The sequence below is a fragment of the Tamandua tetradactyla genome, chromosome 7, assembly GCF_023851605.1.
Source record: "Tamandua tetradactyla isolate mTamTet1 chromosome 7, mTamTet1.pri, whole genome shotgun sequence".
In the NCBI taxonomy this organism is placed as follows: domain Eukaryota; kingdom Metazoa; phylum Chordata; class Mammalia; order Pilosa; family Myrmecophagidae; genus Tamandua; species Tamandua tetradactyla.
The window spans coordinates 8,309,460-8,323,877 of record NC_135333.1 but is presented as its reverse complement, the minus strand read 5'-3'; the positions used below and the strand labels follow the sequence as shown (position 1 = coordinate 8,323,877).

The 14,418-nt window shown below is 36.8% G+C and overlaps 1 protein-coding gene across 2 annotated transcripts in view; it reads right to left on the bottom strand.

The window, feature by feature from the left end:
- Positions 1-14,418, bottom strand: part of RYR2 (ryanodine receptor 2) — a 779,580-nt gene that overhangs the window by 300,916 nt on the left and 464,246 nt on the right. The window lies entirely within an intron of this gene.

The window sequence follows — 14,418 nt, the reverse complement described above, 5'->3', positions numbered from 1 at the left end:
CACTTTTATACAGAGGCTATATAGAAGAGATATTGCTCTATGACTTGCTATTTCTACTTCACAACAGTACCTTTGATATCATTATTCGTTCATATAAAGTTGATTCACTTTTTAGTAGCTCAAAAGTGCTCTGTTAGTTGGATGTGTCAGTGTTTTTAACCACTTCTCAGAGGTTCCTACTCTTTAAGGCTATTTCCAGTCTTTTGCTATTATAAGCAGTCCTACAGTGAATAATGCCAAATATTTAATACTCATACTTTATCCAACATCCGCGGGAAAAATTCCTAAATGTGGAATTACTGTAAGAGTGTAACTACATTTTAAAGTTTGACAAATATTGCCCAATATCTCCTCATAGAATTTGTAATAATTTATATTCCCACTAACAGTGTGTGACATTGCCCATTTCGCATACTGTGCCAGTTTGAAACTGTCATGTACCACCAGAAAAGCCATGTTCTTTCACCCTGATTCAATATTGTTGGGTGGGATCTTGTTGATTAAGTTGTTTCCATGGAGATGTGACCCACCCAATTGTGGGTGGGGCCTCTTTGATTAGGTGGTTTCCATGGAGATGTGTCTCCACCCATTCAAGTTGGGTCACATACTAGTTTCCTTTAAGAGGGAACCGTTTTGGAAAAAGCTTCGAAGCTGACACAGAGACATCTGGAGACGCAGAAAGAAAATGTCCCAGGGGAAGCCATTTGAAATGAGAAGCCAGGAAAAAAGCTAGCAGACTTTACCATGTGCCTTCCTAGCTGACAGACAAACCCCTAACAGCCCTTTATTGAGACAAGTTATCTTTCTCTGGATGCCTTAGTTGGAACATATTTATGGCCTTAGAACTGTAAACTTGTAACTTAATAGATTCCTTTTATAAAAGCCAACCCATTTCTAGGATACTGCCTTTCCTGCAGCACTAACAAACTAAAACACACACCTACTACAATCCAGAGATATCAAACTGTTCAATCTTTGTCAATTAATAGGCTTAAAATGTCATCTCATTATAGTTAATTTGCATTTTTCTTACTATAAGTGGATCTGAGCAACATTTACATATTGTTTAGGAGAATATTTACACTTCCTTTTACTGTGAAAATATTTTCTTATTTTTCTACTGGATCCAGATTTTCTTTGCTGCTGTGTTTTAGAACTTCAAATAATGTCCAAGATACGAGTGCAAATATTTTTCTCCAGTTTGTTGTTATTTTACTTTCTTTACAATGTTTTTCCTATGCACAATTTTAAATTTGTTTTTACATAACTGAATTTTTCAACTTTTTCTTGATGGCTGTAGGATTTGAGATGGTTTCTAGAGAATGCGATTTCCCATTCTTGAAACAATTTTAAGAAAACTGTCCTATGCTTTTTTGGGTTTTTTTTTTTTTCCTGTTACATAGCTTGAAATAGAGATCCAACCTTATGTATTTTTCCCAGATAGTCACCCAGATGTCCAGAAAACATCTATTGGATAATCTATCTTTTACTGATTTGAAATGCCACTCTATCATACAATAAATTCTCTTTTTTTTTTCAATGCTTTTCTGGACTTTTTAGTCTAGAAACATCTCATTTTCACATAACATGTCAGGGTTTCAATTTGCCAGGAATTATTTATTCATGTTTTTAGATTCCCTATAGTTCTTCTTCCCCTAAATGATCTCATTTATTTTTCCAAGAACCAACCATACAATTCAAATTTAGAGTTCATCCTTTATAAACCTCAGGGCTTATACAGAAAAACTTGCTTTTCATACCCAAAACAGTGAGTAGGTTTCTCCTGTCCCAATAGAATAGGAAATAATGGTATATCTTTTTTTTTGTTTTATTACAGAATTTCTAAGGTCTGGTCATTCCCAGTAGAGATGTGGGACATCTAAAATCTGTCTATCCTTATCCTCCAAAACACTGAGTTATTAAGTTAAACTTTAGGTTATCTATGTCAAAATTGAGATGAGCCCATAAAATGATCCAACTACTGCTAAATGCAAAAATAAGAATAAAGTAAGAACTAAGCCATAAATTATCTAAACAAAGAATGCCAATTAAAATGAGATTTATCAGCAATGGGATAGAAAATTGACCCACAGGGATAAATGTGGGTTAAACTTAAAACCCTGTTGAAATAAGAGGAAGTCTTTTGCCATCATATTTCATTCATTCATCAACTAAACCAATATCTGCTGAATGCCAAGCCTTGTGCTAAGTTCTAGGGATGATGCTAAGATATAACCTTTCAGCCAAGAAGCATATAGGCTACTGGGGACTACGGGTAACAGGCAATTATAATACTGTATCTTGTGTGCAACAGGATAGGTTTGGGGTCATGAAATGATCAAGGTGGGTTGCCAAACACAGGTCAGAGGGGCTCAAAGGTGACAATAATATAAGGATTTATCTTAAATTGAGTCTATGCTCACCAAGAAATGTGATTATTATGAAACGTCTCAGACTTATCTGTAAAAACAGCAATATAGTCTGTCCATCCATGTGTATCCTGCTGTATGAGAGTTATCATCACTGCAAAGTAATACCTCCTCATTACACTTAATGAAGGTGGTACTGTGAGTCCATGCTGACAGACAGAGCCGTACACTATGCTGATATCAAAGGGAGGCCTGAACCAAAGAAAACTGACAAAGTTAATGCCATCCCTACTATAATCTGAGTTTGTCTTCTGCAAACTATACCATAACTTTCTTAAAACTAATCAATTCAGCTTCACAATCCTACCTAAAAAAGGGTGAATACTACCAGTCTATACTACCTAGAAACAGGAAAATAAAGTTTGCACGGACAGTGAATGTAATAAATCACATTTGCATAAAAATATAATTCAATTAATATATGAGCTGCTACTATTTACAAGGCATTTTGTAGCACATATTTCTGTTTAATGTTACAAAGGAGAAAAGAACAATTGCAATCATTAATTGCATAATATAATTGAATTAGAATAATATTATTATAATAAACTAAAACCAAGTAGGGCACAAAGTAAGGAAAAGTTATATTTTATAGAAGTTTGAGATATTCCAAAGAGGCTAATTAATATTTCAAAGGTGAAGCTATGTGGAAATGAATGGTGAGAGGATGAGAGGACAAGTTTTCCACTTGGGGGACAATATGTGCAACATATAAAAGTAAGAGATACTGGGGTTTGTTTGGTAAGGGCAGGAAAATGGTGGCTGGAGTTCAGGGTCTGAGCAAATGTTGTAGGTTAAGGATGAAAAGAAACATCGGGCAAGTCTGTGGTCTAGTCTAGGATAATAAATATTTCTGGTTTATTAAATGAGGCCCTCAAATACTATGCTGAGTGAACCAGCCAGGAACTACTCAGTGGTTGCAACAGAATGGCATAATTCGATGTTGCCAGATAGAAAATAAACTTTTTTAAAAGTCTGATTTATTATCATTAATATGATAATTTTTAGTAAATTTTTCAATTTTGAAATGATCATGAGATTCTGGTATTAGAACATTTCTACCATCCCTTTAGGCTCCACTGTGCCTGTTTACCATCCATCCCTGCTACCACCTCTGCTTTGTCTCAATCTAAATTTGTCTCTTTTGGACATTTTAAATAAATGCAGTCATACAATATGGAGGCTTTATCGGCATGCTTCTTTGACTTAGCAGGTTTTTTAAGGTTCATGTTAGGTTTCTGTTGTTGAATAATATTTCACTTACGGATATACCACATTTTGTTTATCCTTTCATCCAGTTGACAGATATTTGTACTGGTTCCAGTCTTGGGCTATTATGTATAATGCTAATGTCTTTGCATAGTTATGTGTTTTCATTTCTCTTAGGGAGATACTTAAAAGTAAACTTGCTAGGTTGAATTGTAAATTTACATTTACATTTTTAATAAGTTTTCAAACTGTTTATAAAAGTGGCTGTAGTATTTTGCATCCTTACTAGTAATGTGTATCAGTTTCTCTACATCTTCACCAACACTTGGTATGTCTGGTTTTTTTTTCCTTTTTTTAAAGCAAGAAGTTGGTTTTTATTATACTTTACTTGACAAAGAGGTTGGTAATTAAGAAATAAGGGTGAAAAGACAAGTTTTATATGGATATGCTCATGGGAGAATAAGAAGTCTTTGGAAATTGGCACCGTGCAATACAGCTCCAAGAAGGCAGAAAACATCTATGATTCCTAGATGTTTCTGTGGCCAGTGTATCAGCATCTTCATTGCATTTGATGCCTCAATGACCAGGAACATATTTCCACTGAAAATCCCTTCCTTGGGAAATGTGATCAATCTTCTGAATACCTTTTCTATCGACAACACCTGTTTCAGAGGTTGTTTTCCATTCATTTTCCTTCCAGTTACCAATCCATTCTACCATACCTTTGATAACAAACTTGCTATCAGTTCCAATGCTGAGTTTCTCTATGTTTTGGCTCTTTGCAACATCTCAGCCATTATTTTTTACAGCTACCAGCTACCTGGGCAGGTAGAGCGCATTCTTGACTTCTGCCAAAACCCTCTCTGCATCATTCCCAGTTCACGTTGGCCTTTTCCAGTAGCACTGCTCGGTATCGTTCCAAGCATCCAACTGGGGAGGTCTTACGGTCTTCTGGTTTTATGAATGTAGACATTCTAGGTTGTATATAGTAGTACTGCGCTGTGGTTTCAATTTACGTATCCCTAATGACCAGCGATGGTGAGCATCTTAGCCATTCACATATCTCCCTTGGTAAAAGATTTATATAAACCTTTTACCTGTTTTTAATTGTATATATTCTTTTTTGTTTTTTTTACATGGGCAGGCTCTGTGAAATGAACCCGGGTTTCTGGCATGGCAGGCAAGAACTCTGCCACTGAGCCACTGTTGCCCACCCTGTATATATTCTTAATATTAAGCTGTACAAGTTCTTACATATTCTGGTTACAATTCTTTATTATATATACCATTTTGAAATATTTGTTCCCAGTCTGTGGCTTGCCTTTCATTTTCTCATGAGTGTGTATGTGCATGTGTGAGTGTGTGCATGTGTGTGTGTGCGTGTGTGTGTATGGTAACTTTGATACAACTGATGAGATGATTTTATAATTCTACTATTAACTGTGGTCCATAGTTACAGTAGGGTTTACTGTTTATAGTCCATATTCCTATGTTTTGTTCTTTTTAAAAATTTATATTCTAGTACCATATGTACAACTTAAAATTACCCATTTTAGCCACATTCAAATATATAATGCAATTTTATTACATTCATAATATTCTGCCACCATCAACACCATCCATTACCAAAACCCTTCTAACACCTCAAAAGAAACACTGTACTAATGAAGCATTCACTCTTCATTCCCTACTCCCTGGTAACCTGTATTCTGTTCTCTGGCTCTATGAATTAGCTAATTCTAATTATTTCAGTGATATCATACAATATTTTTCATTTTATGTGTGGCTTATTTCAACCAGCATGATGTCTTCAACCATTCTACAGGAACATCATTCCTTTGTATGGTCATATAATATCCCACTACACACACATAACACATTTTGTATATCTGCTCATCTGTAGATGAATATTTGCGATGCTTCCAACTTTTAGCTATTCGAAATAAAGCTGATATGAATCTCATTTATAGATACCTGTCCGAGTCCCTACTTTCAGTTCTTTTCAGTATATACCTAGAAGTAGAAATGCCAGGTCATATGGTCATACAATGTTTAACTTTTGAAGGAACCACCAAACTTTTCCACAGCTGCTGCACCATTAGACATTCCCACCAACAATGAATAAGTGTTCCTATTTCTCTATATCCCTTCCAACACATATAAATTTTTTTTAATTGCAGCAATTCTAGGGGGTGTGAAATGGTATCGCGTGGTTTTTGTTGAGCATCTTCTCATTTGCTTTTGGCCATTTGTATATCTTTAGAGAAATATCTATTCAGATCTTTTGCCCATTATAGAATTGCATTGTCCTGTTGTTGAGTTGTAGGATCTTTTAATATATTCTAGATACTAAATCTATATAAGATATGTGGTTTCCAAATACTTTCTCCCATTCTGTAGGTTGTCTTTTTGCTTTTATAATGAAGTCCTTTCATGCACAAGTTTTTAAACTTAGATGATGTCCTACTGATCCATTTTTCTTTTTATGCTTATTTTTTTATGCAAAGTCTAAGAAATCATTGCTTAGCCATGCTTCCCTATGTTTTATTCTAGGAGTTTCATAGTTCTGGTTCTTATATTTAGGTCTATGATCCATTTTGAATAAAGTTTTATATATGATGTAGGATAGATAGGTATGCATTCTTTTGCAGATAGATATCTAGTTTTCCCAGCACCACTTTTGAAGAGATTATTCTTTCACCATTGAGTGTACTTAACACCCTTGAAAAAAATCAATTGGCCATAGATGGGGAGAGTCTGTTTCTAGACTCTGATCTCAATTCCATTGGTCCATATGTCTGTACTAGTGTCAGTGTCATGTTATTTTGATTACTGAAGCTTTTTAATAAGTTTTAAAATACAAAAATATTACTCCAACTTCGTTCTTCTTTTAAAAAGATGGGGTTTGGGCTAGTTAAGGTCCCTTACCCTTTTATATAAGTCTGATGGTTAATGTTTCCATTTCTGCATAGAAGTTGGCATTTTGGTTGGGATCATTTGAACCTGCAAATCACTTTGGGCAGAATTAACATCTTCATGATACTTAGTCTCCCAATCCATGAACATGGAAAGCCCTTCCATTTACGTAGGTCCTCTTTGATCCTCTCTGAATGTGGTTAAAATGGGTAATTTTAAGTTCTACGTTATGTAACAATGATTTATGGTTTTCCATGTATAAGTCCTTACATTCTTGGTTAAACTTATTCCCAGATATTTGATATTGTTAGATGCCATTGTAAATGAATTTTTTTTCTGGATTTTTGGGGATTTCATCACTAGCAAAGAGAAGCACTAGTAATGACCCTGCAGTGTTGATCTTACACCCTGCCACTCCGCAGGACTTTTTACCTCTAGCAGCTTTGCTGTGGATTTTTCAGGACTTCCTATATATATAGGATCCTATTGTGCAAATAGAGCAAGTTTTACTTCTTCTTTTCCAATTTGGATGCCTTTTACTTAGTTTTCTTGCCTAACTGCTCTCGCTAGGGCTTCCACTGTAATACTGAATAACAGTGTGAGTGGGCATCCTCATCGTGTTCCTGACCATAGTGAGAAAGCTTGGAGTCTTCAACTGTTGAGTCTATGAGCAGTGGGCTTTTCATATATGCCCTTATCATACTGGGAAAGCTTTCCTTCTATTCCTACCATTATAAGGGTTTTTGCAAGAAGGGGTGGTGGATTTTGGCAAATGGCGTTCTTTGTCAATTGAGATGATCATGTGTTTTTATTATTTGTAGTATTAATGTGATGTATTACATTAATTGATTTTCTAATACCAAACCACACTTGCATCCCTGAGATAAATCCCACTTAGTCACCTAGTCATGGTGTTTCTTTTCTTTCTTTTTTTGCATAGGCAGGCACTGGGAATCGAACCTGGGTCTCCAGCACAGCAGGCAAGAACTCTGCCACTGAGCCACTGTTGCCCGCCCTATTCTTTAATGTGCTTTTATATTTTCAGTGTTTTTTTTTCTGAGGATTTTTTTATCTATGATTAAAAGAGATATTGATCTGTACTTTTATTATCTTGTGCTCTATTTCTTTGGCATTGATACGAGGGTACTGTTGGCCTCAAAGAATGAGTTAGGAATCGGTGTTAATTCTTGCTGGAATGTTTGATAAAATTCACCAATGAAGCCATCTGGTCCTGGACTTTTCTTTTGGGGGATTTTTTTTTTTTTTTTAGGTGCATTGTCTGGGAATCGAACCCAGGTCTCCCACATGGAAGGTGAGCATTCTACCACTGACCCACCTGTGCACCCTTGGGGGAAGTTTTTGATGACTGAATCAGTTCTTTATTTGTTCTTGATCAGTTGAGAGCTTCTATTTCTTGAGTTTATGTAAGTTATTTGTAAGTTTCTAGGAATTTGTCCATTTCATCTAGGTTATCTAATTTGGTGGTATACACTTGTTAGTGGTAACCTCTCATAATCCTTTTTATTTCGGTGGGTTGTTAATTATGCCTCCTCTTCATTACTGATTTTAGATAGTTGCTGTTGATTTCTAGATTCATTCAATTGTAGTCAGAGAAAAACTTAGTATGATTTAAGTACTTCGGAATTTATTGAAACCATCGATGATCAAACACATGGTCTCTACTGGAGCATGAACCATGTGTATTAGAGAAGGTGGTGTCTTCTGTTGATGTTGGGTGAAGAGTTCTAAATAAGTCCGTTAGGTCTAGTTGACTAATATCATTCTAGTCTTCTATTCCCCTTTTGATCTTCTGCCTAGATTTTCTATCCATTACTGAAACAGATGTACCAATGTCACCTACCATTAATGTAGAACTATGTATCTATCCCCTCAAATCTGTCAATATATCCATCCTATATTTTGGAGCTCTGCTGCTAGAATCATATACATCTGTAATAATTGATAGACCTTCCTGTTGAAATGACCCTTTATCAGTATATAATGACCTTCTTCTTCTCCACTAAACAGTTTTTTTACTTAAAGACTATTTTACTTGATGCTGGTATATATGTATCCCAGCTCTACAGCTTTCAATTTGCATGGTATATATTTTTTCCTTATCCTTTCACTTTCAGCTTACTTGGGTGTATTAGTTTGCTAATGCTGCCAGAAAGCAATATATCAGAAATGGAATGGCTTTAAAAAAGGGAATTTCATAAGTTGTAACTTACAATTCTAAGGGCATGAAAATGTCCAAATTAAGGCACCAACAAGAAGTTACCTCCACTCAAGAAAGGCTGATGCCATCTGGAACACCTCTGTCAGCTGGGAAGCCACATGACTGGCATCTGCTGGTCTGTTGCTCCTGGGCTTCACTGTTGTCAGCCTCTGTTTCCTTGTGGTTTCCCCTCTAAGCATTTGTGGGCCTTCCCTTAGCTCCTCCAGGACACAACTCCGGGTTCTGGCTTGCTTAGCATCTCATGGAAAGGCCCACGGCGACATCTGCTGGGTTCTGCCTATGTCTAGGCATCTGCTGTCTCTGTCGACAGTAAGCATCTCCAAACATCCGTGTCGCTGTCAGCTCTGAAGCAACTATTCTCCAAGCGTCTGAATCTCCAAGCATCCCTGTCAGCTCTGAGCTTTCTCCAAAATGTTTCCTCTTTTAAAGGATTCCAGTACACTAACTAACACCCACCCTGCATAGGCAGAGTCATAACTACACACGACTAGGTGTCCCACATCTTTTCCTATAGATCATCTAATCAAAAGCTCATGCACAACTGGAGCGCCACATCTCTGCGGAGATAATCTAATCAAATGTTTCCCACCCTATGATGCTGAATCAGGATTAAAAGAAATGGCTGGCCCCGCAGGATTGGATCAGGATTAAAACATGGCTTTTCTAGGGTACATACTAGTTTCAAACCAGCACATTGGGTTTTTGAATTTCAGATGAGTCTCTTATAAATACCATATATTGGGTTTTGCTTTTTGTATCCATTCTGCCTTTTGATTGGAGAGTTTAACCCATTCACATTTAAAATAACTCTTGACAATGCAGGACTTTCTTCTGCTGTTTGCTACGTGGTCTTTTCAAGTCCCTCAATTCTTACTTTATTCCTACTTTCATATTTATTTGATTTTTTATAATATATCATTTTGAATCCTTTCTTATTTTTTTTCTGGATATTTTCATACATTTTCTTTGTGGTTGCCACAGGGCTAAAATTTAATATCCTAAATCTATAACGATCATGTTTGATTTGAATAAACTTAACCTCGATAGCATACATAAACATGGTATCTATACCCCTCTGCTGCCCACATTCTAATTGTATTTGTTACAAATATCCTTTTACATAGTACATCTGAAACCAGAGATTTATCCTTAATATTTATGCATTTGCATCTTAGAACATGTAAGAAGAAGAAAAAACTGGGGTTGCATACCAGAAAATACAACAATATTGGCACTTGTAGTTATGCATACATTTACCTTTACCAGAGGTCTTTAATTCTTTATGCCTTGTCTATCCACTGTCTAGTTAGTGTCCTTTTTTTCAGTGTAAAGAATACCCCTCAGCATTGCTTACAAGGCAGGTCTATGGTGAAAGATTCTCTTAGCTTTTGTTTATATGGGAATATTTACTTTCTCCATTTTTGAAAGACAGTCTCACTGGATATAAAATTCTTGGTTGGTCATTGCTTTCTTCTAGCATTTAAAATTTTTCATCCCCCAGCCTTCTTGCCTCTATGGTTTCTGGTGAGAAATTGGCACTGAATTTTATTGGAACTCCTTTATGCATAACATGCTGCTTTTCTATTGCAGCCTTCTGCCTGCAGGACATGTGCTGAGAGGGAGACCTAGAGATGCGTTTCTTAGTGCAGTCTTGCAGGTACCACCTGACTGATTGGCACTTACATTCAGACACCCTAGTATGTACACAGGGACTAGCCTGCTGCAAGAACAGGGTCAAGAACCCAAGATGAGAGGGCAGGCTGGCTCCACACTATGTCAGGAAGGGGTTGGGGGAGGAGGAGAAAAGGCCCCACAAGAGTCCCTTAAAGCTGTGTTTTCTTGATTGGACACTCAGGCAATTACTGCAATACTTTAACTGCATTCCCGAGTTCTCAGGAAGATGACTGTGCCAATTTTTGCTAACTGGTCAAACATCCTATGGGGGAACACCACCCTGGAACATCTGATACCACCTTCATGGGCAAATGGAAACCAGCTCTTTTCATTTTCTTAATGGTTTCTTCAGAAGTTCAACTGATTTTACTTTTGATGAAGTCAAGTTTATTAATTTGTTTCCTTTTTTGTAACACAAGTTTGGTGTAATGTCTAAGAATTCTAGGCCTAGCCCAACGTGGTAATGCTCTGTTAAAATGAGAGCAATAGATTATTTTAATGCTATCGATATTATTTTAATATTATTTTAATGCTATCAATCATACCAAGTTCTTTGAATAAAAATTCTTTGGCTTCTGAATGGCCTTTATTAAAATCACCATATTTGAAGATTTAATACCGTTTAACCTACTTGTTTAAAAAAAGTTTGCTTTAGGACAGTGAGAGAAAAGGAGCAACCCCACAGCAAGCTGTGAACAGATGAGTCATTCTGCAAGGTAGTGGAGGAGAACAGAATAAGAGAAGCACAAAAAGACTAACTGAAGGTGTATTCTCAATCTTAAACTTGCTCCTTCCACAGTATCTTGCATATGAATTCAGTGAACCTTTACTAATACAGTAAGCAGCAGGAATTGGTTAATATAGCATTTTAGTACTTCAACTACAAAGCTGCAGAAAATAAGAGAAAACAGATTGGCACACTGTCACAAAGGGAATAAGAGCATTCTGTAGATAAGCATTTGATATGTAAAAATCCTGTAGAGGCAAAGTTTTACAGTTTCTGTAAAAGAGAAAATGTCAAAAATGACTCCTACATATCCGGTTTGTGCCACAGGACTGAAAGGGGAAAAAACACTGAGTTTAAGGTTTATTTGCAATATCCAAGCAAGTTGACATCTGAGCACATTTTAAGTGCTGGAAAACGTGCTGGGACTAGGTAAATGGTGTAAATATAAAAAATATTGGTCACTAATTTCATGGAGTTTACAGTCTATCATGAATGATAAGTATTAAATTATCCCAGAAAGTAGTATTACAAATTGTAGTGAGAGCCAAGAGGACATTATAAGGTGTTATAAGAGAAAGAAAGGAAGCTGAGATGGGGAAGGTCTTACAGAAGCAGTGACATTTAAGGGAGGCCTGAAGGAGGAGTAGTCAAAAAGTGAAGAAAAGAGTCTTCCAAGCAAAGAGAATTGTATTTGTGAAGCAGAAAAAAGCTTATGATATTGGGTGGGGGGGGGGGGACCAGGAAGCTAGACCACAAACATGGAGGAAAGTGACATGAGATGCATGAGATGCACTGAGAGATAAGGGGGTGTCAGAGAACCCAGACAGAAGCCAATGATTGGCTTTATCAAGGTGTGTGCGTGCACGTAGGAAACGCTGGGTTCAGAATGAAAGGAGAGAAGGCTAGGGGATGACTGGAAGGGACAGTTAGGACACTGGTATCATAGTCTAGGTGACGTGGTGATGGGGCCAGGGTGAATGCTGTGGAAATGGGAGAAGGGGACAGACTGGAGATACACTTGAGAGGACTTGGTGAGGAGCTGGATGCGAGTTTAAACAAAAGGAAGTGTCAACGTTGATTTCTAGGTCTCTGGCCTGTGCAAAACGATGAACAAGGGGGCCATTCATAAGGAAGGAGAAGCAGGGATGAAGCTGGGAGTTCAAAAGTTTCTGATATATCCAGGAAAAGAGGTCACGTGAGCAATGCAGAGTTCTGTTGCTCAGAGGAAATGTCCGGGGTAGAGACGTACATTTGGGGAATCTGGGGGAAGTCATGGGTGTGATGAGAAAACCTCCAAAAAGTATGCACAGTGAAATAAAAGGGTGCAGGGCTGCACATAAAGAATAGTAAGGTTTAGAGACTAGAAGAGTGCAACCAGCGAGAGAAACTGAAAAGAAGAAGGCATACAGAAAGGAAAAAAAAAAAACCCTGCTTTTTCAGACCATAATTATGCCTCTCCCTTTGTTATTTTTCTCTCTTCCTTCCTTCCATTGCTCTCCTCACTCCCCCGAACCCCTATTTCCCCCTACCTCCTCCTCCATGTAGATATGTAGAGGAGCAGATGGCATTATCCTAAAAATAATTTTAAGGACAAAATACCGGACTAGAACAAAAATAATGTTAAAGTATATATTTTTAACTTCCAAAGAAAGATTCTATGAAAGTATACTAAACATTGATTAAAAATCATTATAACCTTCTTTTCAAAACATGAGTCATCTGTTCAGAAATTAAGATCTAGAATTTGGAAAATAAGGACTGAGAACTAACCCAGAAACTGAAAATTCAGTAGTATGATTAAATCTAAGGGGACAGCTGACAGGCATGCTAGAATAAGCTGTAATGTTCTGAGCAAGAGTGTCAGAATTTTTGCTGGACTGTACAATACACAGATGAAATTTAAGCCTAAAGGAAGTCATCTTTATCAACAATTTACATGCCAGGAAATCATGGAACGAACATCAGAAAGCCATATTCACATTTGATCACCCCTAAACCCAAAATAAGGATATTCTGGAATAATTTCTTGCTTAATGTTATTGGCAGGATTTAAATGAATAAAATTATTAATCATTGATATTTTATCACACCAAAAGTACTGATCTTTCTGAGTCCCTTTTGTGAGACACATGGTACTAAATGTATAATCCGGTTTTTCATTAGTTTCCTCGACAATTCCATGAATGATCCACATTTTACTGATGAGAAGAAAATCTAAGGCTGAGAGAAGTTGAGTCTCTCCAGCAGGATTGTAGTGGTGGAAAAAGTACTTGACCCGAGAACATCCAACTCCAGAGAATGGGCTCTTAGCCTACTGTGTTCTGGTGCCCACCAATGAAATAAATGAATAAAGGCAATACAGAAAGTACTATACTTTTTCTAACCTACTGCATTGAACTCACAGTGAATTTTGGAGAAATGAGGGCTCTACTCCCCCAACTTGAATTTTACAGAAATAGGTGAAATCAGGACATCATAAAACTGTTCTGTGAAAACCACGGATGCTGATGTTGATGGCCTTTCGGCACCAATAAAGAACTATCAAGACCTAGCTCCCGAGAAGAATCATTAGCATCCATCACAGGGTACAGCACCAGGTACATGCAGCCTGATGATTAATCAAACCAGCCATCAGTAGCTGTTAGAAATGAGATTATATGCAGCCAAGGCTCAACAAACTAACCACAAATACAGATTTCTACGCTAGAGTGCTTCCCAGGATTTATTATTTCTACTAGCTGGCATGGCTGTCAATTACTTAAGTTATTGAGAATTTATTGCAAATTTAACTAAATTATGTTAGACCATGACCTTTCAAAAAAGAAAAAACATTTTGCTGTAAAAGATGGGGAAATAATGAGCTGCCCAATTACCAGGCTAAATTGCCAAGTTTCATATCACGAGCACAAAGAAAGATAGGAGATGCTGGAAACGAGGTAAATAGGTCCAGTGAAAAATATTATGTATTATTAATTTCAGACAAGCCTGGTCATCTTTTATCCTTAATAGATTCTCCACTCTTTTGATTTGTCTATGTTCCTTTTCCTTCTAAGTCACTAGTAGAGACTAATCTCAACCCTGTTTCCAATTTACAAAGTGAAGACATGTAAGATTCATTCAAAGTCACATTAAAAAATGTTAGGTTCCACAGAATGAAATAGCTCTTTCAAACTAGCATAGAAGTTTCTAAACATTTATTCGGTAATACCTTTACTTGTTTTGTC